Raw genomic sequence first — 9,693 nt, 5'->3', positions numbered from 1 at the left:
AGAGAACAGTCCTGGGCATGTTTAATTTACTGGTATAGACATAGTCTAGGAGCCCAAGGGATTAAGGAGGGTTTTAAGGGCTGCATGCCTGGACTTAGATACTTGTTTTCTCCCAAGACCCATTTTATAGGACCTTGTGGTTTTTGTGGACATGGGCCTTGGTCCTTTACATCTCCTATCACCTCAGCAAAAAAGCCTTGCCTTCTGGTGTTAATGACCCGTTAATGTTTTCCCTGAATAGCAGACACCCAGTGGACAGTAAAGTGGATTGTAGTTATAGAGTTTTATTATCACTGGCCTCATGACACTGGCATACAACAACAGTGGACTCTGTTTAATTAACTTTTTAAAAAATATTTTTTAGGAAGAAAGTCACATAAGAAGAAGAAAAAAACCACACACGAATGGTAATTTTTCAAAGGCTGCCTAATTTTCACCAGGCTTTGCAGAAAATAGCTTTCTTTACCTTCAGGTAAACCCAAAAGAATATGAGATTACATTACTTTTCCTATTGGAATTTATGGAGGGTCTGACTAGATTTTGCAAGGGAACACCCCTGCAAGTGTATTCAATTATACTGATCCTTGTGTTATATCTTGGGAATGGTGCTATCAGGTTTCCACTATGTGAATGCATGAGCTTTTGGCTTTTCTTTGTCCTCTGAAGAACAACACAGGAAGGTGTCTGTCTGATGGCAGCAAACCCGCTTTGATACGAAGGAACAACATTTATTTGGTCACCATGCTAATCACGGTGCTCCAAGTCACATACTTTCCCTGACTCATCTGTTGGGTTTAATCATATCTCTTTCTCCTAGCTCTTACTGGCTGTTATCCTCTTATTCTGACTTTCAACATAACTTGAGCTTCATTTCTGTCAATGTAGCCACCACATCAGCTTCAGAATATGTAGGCCAGGGCTGAGATGAACACTGACATAATCAGTGTCTCTTCTTATCTGTATGAGTTTGGTCAATCTTGTGCCACTGCTGCTCTACTATGCAACATGTGACTTGAGTATCCACCCATCCTACCCAAGGCCCACTCGATGTGCAAGCAGATGCTGGGACAGTTCTGATGCATGGTGATACAGCATGGTGATGGCAGCATCAAGGAACTGGGCAGATGTATATTGAAAGCCTGGTATGCCTGGTATGATCAGTGTCTGCCATATATACAGTAAATTTGGCAGATCTTTAGAAGTCGTCCTTTGGATTTACACAGAAGAAAAGGGGAGGGCTGGGGAGTGATGATCTGATCCTTTAGCCTGAATCTGTCCTGTTTTTCTTGCAATTTGCCACACAGCTCTGTAGGTCTCCCAGAGATGTAATACCACACAGCTGCTATATGTGCTTCTTTGTGATGCATGAGTAGGTTTATCTGGGGCATTGGAGGCTATGTACCTGGGCCCATTACCCATTTACGAGGGAGCCAGAACACAGCTGAGTAGATCTTGCTGACAAAGAAGAGAGGTTTTTCAAAAACAGGCTCCAGAAAATTACTCGTTAATGCCTCAAGGAAGCCTGGCTGTGGTGTGAAAACTAAGACCAACAGAATTTGTTTCTGCGTTGCCTCCTCTGAATACCGTCAGGTTGAGTGATTCCTACTGCTGTTCTCCTTTGAGGGCTCGGGGGCTGGGGGTGGGGTGTAATTTGCGTCAGGCTCTAGTGTCCACCTCTCATACACTCAGACAAGGAGAGGTCATCCAAGGGTGTGATTTGGAGGCAGCTCTGATCCTTTCACTCTGGCCTTTTGTGCTGACCTTGGGTTTTAGCACTGACAAGGAAGCATGCAAGGCCTGGGATCAGCAACCTGGCTGGCTGTGACTGAAACACTCAGGCTTTTGGCTAATAAAGCAAAAATTCCTGCTTGCATGTGTGCAACATCATCCACAGAAAGCAGTTAGTTGCTGCTATGTGGTATTCCCGGTTCTGTCCTCAGCCTATGTGAAAGAGCACAGAGGCAGATCTTGTAAAAACCAAGAACCCCTCCAGACCGGTCTCCCTTTTCCTGGCAGCGCTCGGTTGGAAAGGGTGAGCCGGTGCAGAAGCGAAGTGGTAGTCTCTTGTGCCCTCTGGGGACGGTTGGTGTGTAATACAGGCAACAGAAAGTGTCAGAAAAAATACAGCGCTTTTCACAAAGTTTCTTTCAGGCAGCCCCGTCCAGACAGGGGAGGTTTGTAGGACAGGAGCAGGCCATGGCTGTCACGTCTCCATGGATCTGCCAGATCTTGCTTCTGTTCTGACAGCACCTCTTTGCTGAAAGTTTTTACCGTGGAAACAAAGATACACAAGGGAGTGATGCATTATAAGATTTCCATGCAAATATCCCACCCCATCCTTTATCTGTCCTTTGTCTTAGCCCGTCTTGTCTTGCACCCTTTTTTGACCATTTTTAGTGCTAGCACGCCTGCATGGAAAGCTCACAGTTTCTGATGCCAAACTCATTTCCTCCCTCACAAGGCCATTTTCATCCTTGTTTACACAGCCATGCTGCCTAGAGAGCTGTTCCAACTGGAATTTATTATAGATAGCTTGTAAATCACTGTCCTTAGTTGTGAGAAACTGATAAAGGTTTCAACATTTGGCCTTGGCCTCTAGAAGAGCCAGGAGGGATGCAATGTGCATTCATAGGGTTCAGAAAACAAGAAGTGAGTTACATGCTTGTGATTTATTCTCATTACAAAATCTTCTAAGGTTGCTCCTTCCTTGGCCAGCCTACCAATCTGAGCTCTTGAGGCAGAGGCTTGTGAACACAAATGGTCATGTTCTGTTCCTCAAAGTGCAGTTTTATTTGATGCTTGGACCCATTGGTTGGCTTCTGGGTGGTTTGAGGCCACAAATCCTTAGTAGTTTTCTGTTTTATAGTTATTTTCAGGGCCGTAAATTTTACCTTCAAGCCTTTCTCTGGGGATTCTGCCGTGTTGTCACTCCTGCAGAGGACTAAGGCAGTACAGGTGCTCCTCTCCCCAGCCTTTCTTCCTAGGCTAAGAGCAGCTCAGTAGCACAGATAGATAAACTGACTGATAAACTTTCCTCCCCACTGATGAAATGGAGTCTGGCAGCAGCTGGAGTTGGGCTGCAGGTAGGCTGATGGGAGTCCTAGCAGTTCTGTGAAACATCACCAGTGCCTGGCTGGTGTTTTCATCTGATGACAGTTTGAGAAGTCTGGCTAGGCTCCCAGTGAGGCACCATGGCCAGGAGTCACCCAGGCTGGCCCAGCCCAGGATACTGCATGGGTTGCAGCCTGGCTGTTCCTCTCTTCTTCCATGCACTGTGCTCATGGTAGGAATGAGCTGCAAGCAAGTTCAAATTTGGACCTCATGGAAATTTTTCTTGGAATTTCTTTGCCCACCGATACCAACCTGGCTCTTTTTTCACTTTCCTTAGAAGCAGTGAAACTGCTCACAAATACAGACCTAGATTGGGTGCCCAACTAGGGGAACTGGGAAACCTCCTTGATGTCAAAAGCTTTATTTTATTATACACTTGGGATAAACCCAGAGCTTGTCTGGGCAGCCAGGAAGTTCCAGAAAGGAATTTCCCTCCATCAAAGTGGCAATCGAAATAATATTTTTTCCCTTCCTCTGCAGAGACTGAATGTGCTCATTTCCTAGCACTTTTGCTTAAGAAGTTTCCCACTATTGCAGGAGTCTAAGCCCTTTCTTTCTGATGCTGCCCTTCTAAGCATTGTAGTTTGAGGTTTCTTGTCTTTGAACTGAAGACCTCAAGTCTGAGGTGGCTGATGAGTTGGTTAGCCTTCTCTGTGGGGTAGGATGTACAGACTGGATGTTTCTTTCATCCTTGGCATGACTGCTCCTGGCTAGCTACATGGCAGAGCTCAGAACCACTATGATCCCAGATGAGGACTGTTATCAAGGCATGTGAAAAGGAAGGGATGTGAGTAAGTTGCAGTGCCTGTATTTGAAGGAAAGATCAGAGATCCTTTGGCCAGATGGGATGACTCTTTTTTTTTTTTCCAGTGGTTAGAGGGAAGAAGCCATCTAAAGTAGAAATCATCACTTATCTTTGCTTGTGTTTTTTTCCTGCCCGGCTAGCCTGGAATTCCCTGCTGACAAAGCTAAACTGCTGGCACTGTGAGTGCTGTTCAAGCTGCCTATTACCAAGTGGGCATCATGGGGCCCCTTCCAAGCCCATTTGCAGAAAAACAAATGTCTGTAGTACCAGCTAGAGAAGCACAGTGTAAACAGCTGTGGTGATCCTGCTCTCCCTGATTCTCAGTGTATTAACTACATACTGGCTTTCCAATTGGCCCTAGCAATTTTCAGGGAGAGAATGGGCAGCAAAGGAGTTATAACACAGATAGGGCTACCTGGTAGAGCTGTTGAGAGGATCATCTTTTTTCCTTACTGCTTTCATGTGGCCTGAAGACAGGCTGAGACAACTGGGGTCATGCAGCCTGGGGAAGAGATGACTGGGGGAAGATCTCAATTGCAGCTTTCCAGCACCTGAATGGGCCTACAGGAAATCTGGGGAGGGGCTTTTTACAAGGGCATGTAGTGATAGGATATGGGGAAACAGCTTTAAACTCAAAGAGAGTAGATTTAGATTAGGTATTAGGAAGAAATTGTTTTCTGTGAGGGCGATGAGATACTGGAACAGGTTGCCCTGAGAAGTTGTAGATGTCCTGTCCCTGGAAGTGTTAAAGTCCAGATTGGGTGGGGCTTGGATCTGGTCTAGTGAGTGGTTTGTATGGCGGGGAGTTGGTTTGTGTCGGTCTATGTTTGACCTCACTGTGGCAAAGTCAGAGGTGATTCCTTCTAGAGGAGCCTACAGGCCCAGCAATTCACACACTGGGAAGAGAAATGCCTGTAGTACCTGCCATAAGTGATTGGTGGCTGGCTCAGTGGTAGAGCTCAGTGCCCTTTGACTGTTTCCTCAGTCATATTGTTTTGGGAACAATTCTTATTGTTTCTCTGGACTGTCCTTCTCCCCTGCTCTTATCTATTGGACTGTGGCTGAGGCAGTTAGTGGATGGCCCTGCTCAGTGACACCATTCCAGATACACCTGCTTTGGGCCCACATCTTAACTCCATGCAAGCTCTAGGCTCCGCTTTCATCTTGATTTTGCATTGTTATTCTCTTTTAGCATTGCCCTTGGCAGACAGATGCTCCTTACGTGCCTGGCACTGGCTGTAGCTGCAGTGGCTGCCTTGGACATCACACAGTTAGGGTCAAAAGCTAGAGGGCATGGATGGGGTTTCCCAGCTCATCCTTGTTTCCCTTGGTGTAATGAGGGGATATCCCCAATAGATGGCACTTGAACCTCTCCCCTCGCTGGTTTTTCTGTTGCTTTCAACATCGGGATGTTCCCACCACCGTCCGCCCAGATGCACCGCGATCCTGCTGTGGCATAGTGTGCAGAAAGGGAGGCCAAAGAGTAGTTCAGTGTGCAAGGTGGGCCGAGCAAATCCCCGATGACTTCAAAGGGTGAAAACAGTCTCTTTTTCCTATGAGAAGACTTGGCCAGGCCTGCCTAATGGGGCCTTCTGCACCCACACAAATTCCTATTCTGGCATCTCACAATGTCAGTGATACAACCTGGGCAGGATAAGCTGCAGAAGGTTTTAGATTGTCCTGTGGGCACAATAGAAAACGCAGCTCAGAGGGAATCCATGCATTAAACTAATCCTTGCTGCATTGTGTTCACTGCTCCTGTTGGTCTCTCCCATGGTACTGTTCAGCGAGGATTCCCACAGAGGAATGTCTCAGGAAAAATAAGATGTGGCACACCAGGAGCTCAGGCAGTTCTCCAGGGATGTCTTCCCCATGGCAGCAGCAGGTAGGAACATGTGGGTGTTTTGGAAGTGAACTAGGATCCTGGCTCAGCTCACAGCCCCCTCTCCTCTCCCTGCCTCTGCAATGCCATGTCTGTGTGGTCTTGCAGGAGGAGCTTGCCACTTGCCTTCCTTCTGCTCCTGGTCTGGCCATAAGGAATTTAAAGATATCTTCAGGCAATGCTGGAGCAGGCGTGTGGGCTTACCATAAATATTATGCAATGCATTTTTCAGGTTTTTATCAAAAGCCAAAGGAAATTTTGACTAGGATTGAGATTTGGATTTGGTTTGAATCCAATAGGCAGATCAAAACTCCAGGAGTGAGAAACCCACAGGAACCAAAAACAAAGCAAAGCGATCACATCACATACTTGGGAAATGAAACCACTGAATTTTGCATGGCTCCAGCAGTGTGATCTAGTAACAGTCTAGATAACAGTCTAGGAGCCTATGTCTAGGGGCCAGAAGATGCCACTTCTATTATTGGATCTTCCACAGCTTTCCTCAGTGACCTTCAGAAAGTCAAGTAACCTTCCTCTGTCTTAGTTTTCTCCTTTGGAAATAATACTATTACTTGCCTCTGAAAAACATTTTCCTATCCTCGGATAGGTTGTTACATGGTAGTGTTCTGCAACCTGTGTGCATGTGGAGGAGCAACACCTCCAGACCTCTCAGGAGGCTTTCTTTCTAGTATATGATGCAGCAGCATGACTTGTAATCTGCTGGGAACCCATTTAGCATGTCAAGCCTCATCCTCAGGATAGGGATCACATAAGACAAGAGTTGCAGCAGTAGGTTGCAGGTCTGGTTTCTGTGAGGGCTTCTTTTCCTCTGGGAGTCTGGCATTGTGCCTCATTCAGAGGAGATGCTGAATTCTTTCGCTCGGTGGAGAGCTTGTGATCTGTCCATCAGTTGACATTGTGGCTGTGGAGTGAGAGAGAAGCCATGGTACTTTACCAGGGCAAGGTGCAAGGTTACCTGGGGAGAAGCTTGAGAGTGTGAGTTTCTCCAGAGTCTGCTGGAACACAGAGATGCTCATGGCTGTGCAATCTAAGAAAAGACTGGGAGCAGGTGTGTGTAACTTGACTGCAAGAAGACCTGAAAATACCCAAAGTTGGTGTTCCTGGCTGTTCTTCCTCGATGTCTTTCATGTATTGAGGTGCCCAAAACTGGGCACAGTATCTGAGGTGTTTCCTCACCAATGCTGAGTACAGAGGGACAATCACCTTCCTGGTCCTGCTTGCCACACTATTTCTAATACAAGCCAGGATGCCATTTGCATTCTTGGCCATCTGGGCACACTGCTGGCTCATATTCAGCTGCCTATCAATCAGAACCTCCAGGTCCCTTACTGCTGGACACTTGGTCCATCAATCTAGTCTGTCCAAGTCTCTTTGTAGAGTCTCCCTCCCCTAAGGCAGAACAACACTCCCACCCAACTTCTTGTCATCTGCAAACTGACTGAGGGTGCATGCTATTTCCTCATCAAGATCATTGATAAAGATGTTAAAAATAAGTGGTCCCAATACTGAGCTCTGAAAAACTTCACTAGTGACTGGCCACCAGCTGGATTTAACTCCATTCACCAACAGTCTCTGGGCCTGGCCATCCAGCCAGTGTTTTACCCAGCACAGCATATGCCTGTCCAAGCCATAAGCAGCCAGATTTTTTATCAGAATGCTATGGGAAACTGTCAAAGCATTACGGAAGTCCGGGCAGACAACATCCACAGCCTTTCCTTCCATCGACTAGGGGGGGTCATCTTGTCACAGAAAGAGATCAGGTTCAGCAAGCAGGATCTTCCTTTCCTTTCATAAACCTGTGCTGACTGGACCTGATCACCTGGTTGTTCTGATCACCATTCAAGTTGGAAAAGACCCTTGGGATTACTGAGTCCAACCATCTTGCCTACTCTACAAAGTTCTCCCCTAAACCATCTCCACCAATGCTGCATCCAAACGACCCTTAAACACATCCAGGGATGCTGACTCCACCACCTCCCTGGGCAGCCTATTCCAATGTCTAACCACGCTTTCAGTGAACATTTTTTTCCTAATGTCCAGTCTAAACCTCCCCTGTTGCAGCTTGAAGTCATTCCCTCTTGTTCTGTTGCTAATTACCTGTGAAAAGAGACCAGCACCAACCTCTCTACAATGACCTTTCAGGTAATTGTAGAGACTGATGAGGTCTCCCCTCAGCCTCCTCTTCCTCAAACTAAACATTCCCAGCTCCTTCAAGTGTTCTTCATAAGATTTATTCTCTAGGCCCTTCACCAGCTTCATTGCCCTCCTCTGTACTCCCTCCAGGACCTCGATATCTCTCTTGAATTGAGGTGCCCAAAACTGGGCACAACACTCCAGGTGTGGCCTTACCAGTGCTGAGTACAGGGGGACAATCACCTCTCTACTTCTGCTGGTCACACTATTTCTAATACAAGCCAGGATGCCATTGGTTTTCTTGGCCACCTGGGCACACTGCTGTTAGTGATCCCTGTGTTTTTGTTGTCACATGTATCGCCATCTCCCACCTCAGTTAAGACATCAGACTGAAGGCCGCCCTTAGGCTTGTCTCTAACGAGCCTGGTTTTATTCCCTTCCCTCTTTGAGCCTAGTTTAAAGCCCTTTCAACAAGCTCCACCAACTCATGTATGAGGATCCGTTTCCCCCTTTGAAACAGATGTACTCCATCTGTCACCAGCAGACCCAGTGCCACATAAACTTCTCCATGGTCAAAGAACTCAAAATTCCAACGGTGGTACCAGCCTCTGAGCCACATGTTACCTAACATGAAATCTATTATTGCACATCCTTATGGAGGAATTCTGCTGTTGTCTGGCATTTTACCGTCTCCTGGGGGCTGGACTAGATGACCTTTCGAGCTCCCTTCCAAACCCTAAGATTCTGTTGGAAGCAGGATGCTACACTAGTGATCTTGTACTGTGCACCATTCCCTGCTTTTCTGGATTCATGCAATTCATATGGAAGTGCCTGTAACAACATATGGGGGCTTGGGATCATAAGATGGGATGGTGATTTCAATGCAGTGTGAACTGGGGGGAAAACAGTTGAAAACATGTCCACAATGTGAATGCAGAACTTGCAGAGCAATTATGGTGTAACAGCTGAGGCAGTTTCCTACTGCGGGTGTCTTCTAGGAAGGCCCTATCTGAAAAGCAGGAACTTTCCCTGGCTCATTGTGGCTCTTTCCCCTGCAGCAAGACGTTCTCTTCCTTCTCCGCAGTCAGCATTTTACAAGTGCTCTTTCCTTATCTCCTCACAGGCATTCTGGCTTCGAATAGGGAACGGATACATTACCAGCCTTCGATCTTCTGGAATTCGTACACAAGCACAGACCTCCTCAGCTCTTCTGAACGTGTCCCAGGAGGAAGGTTGGGACAAAAGGCTCTGCCGGCCCCAGGGGACTGATAATGGGCAAAAGGGACCTTTCACCTAGACATGGGGAGTTTATCGCTGGCATAGAGTTGGCAGCGGCTGAAAGCCCTTTGTTGTTTCTGCTGGCAAACGCGTCGGTGGCTTCCTGTGGGTTGAAGGTGGCTGGGAGCCGATCAGTCACCCCCGATAACTTTCCCGGCTGTTTTGCCAGGGAGGTGCTGGAGGGCGGGCATTGAAATGGAGCCCCTGGCTCTCGCCTGAGGGCAGCGTGTGCAGCAGGAGCCGGTGCCACCCCGGCCTCGCTCTTGCCTTTGCTGTCAGGAAGGCGGCGGCAAGTTTCCCGGCTGCTGCAGGCCGTCTGCGAGCTCCCTGGGTGGCTCAGAGACTGCGAGATGGGATACGCGCTAGTCCTCCCTGTGGATCAGCGCTCGGGGTCAGAGCGGACAGGTCACGGTATCCTGTTACCCTCCGGTGCGGGCAGGATGCGGTACCGGGCAGGATGCGG

Source organism: Chaetura pelagica, unplaced genomic scaffold (genome assembly GCF_000747805.2).
Source record: "Chaetura pelagica isolate M959 unplaced genomic scaffold, ChaPel_1.0 scaffold14, whole genome shotgun sequence".
Classification (NCBI taxonomy): Eukaryota; Metazoa; Chordata; class Aves; order Apodiformes; family Apodidae; genus Chaetura; species Chaetura pelagica.
This window is presented reverse-complemented; position numbering follows the sequence as displayed.